Source organism: Dipodomys ordii, unplaced genomic scaffold, assembly GCF_000151885.1.
Source record: "Dipodomys ordii isolate 6190 unplaced genomic scaffold, Dord_2.0 Scaffold44, whole genome shotgun sequence".
NCBI classification, from domain to species: Eukaryota; Metazoa; Chordata; class Mammalia; order Rodentia; family Heteromyidae; genus Dipodomys; species Dipodomys ordii.
The window spans coordinates 279,018-279,591 of NW_012267260.1; positions in this window are offsets into that span (position 1 = coordinate 279,018).

Here is a 574-nt window from a genome sequence, read left to right on the forward strand (position 1 = left end):
CACACACACCCCTCCATGGAGGACACACGCACACACACACACCCCTCCATGGAGGACACACGCACACACACACACACCCCTCCATGGAGGACACACATGCGCACACACACACACACCCCTCCATGGAGGACACACACGCGCACACACACGCACCCCTCCATGGAGGACACATGAGCACACACACCCCTCCATGGAGGACACACACGCACACACACACACCCCTCCATGGAGGACACGCGCACACACACACCCCTCCATGGAGGACACACGCGCACACACACACACACCCCTCCATGGAGGACACACGCGCACACACACACACCCCTCCATGGAGGACACACGCGCACACACACGCACCCCTCCATGGAGGACACACGCGCACACACACCCCTCCATGGAGGACACACACGCACACACACACACCCCTCCATGGAGGACACACGCGCACACACACACACCCCTCCGTGGAGGACACGCGTGCACACACACACACCCCTCCATGGAGGACACGCGTGCACACACACACCCCTCCATGGAGGACACACGCGCACACACACGCACCCCTCCATGGAGG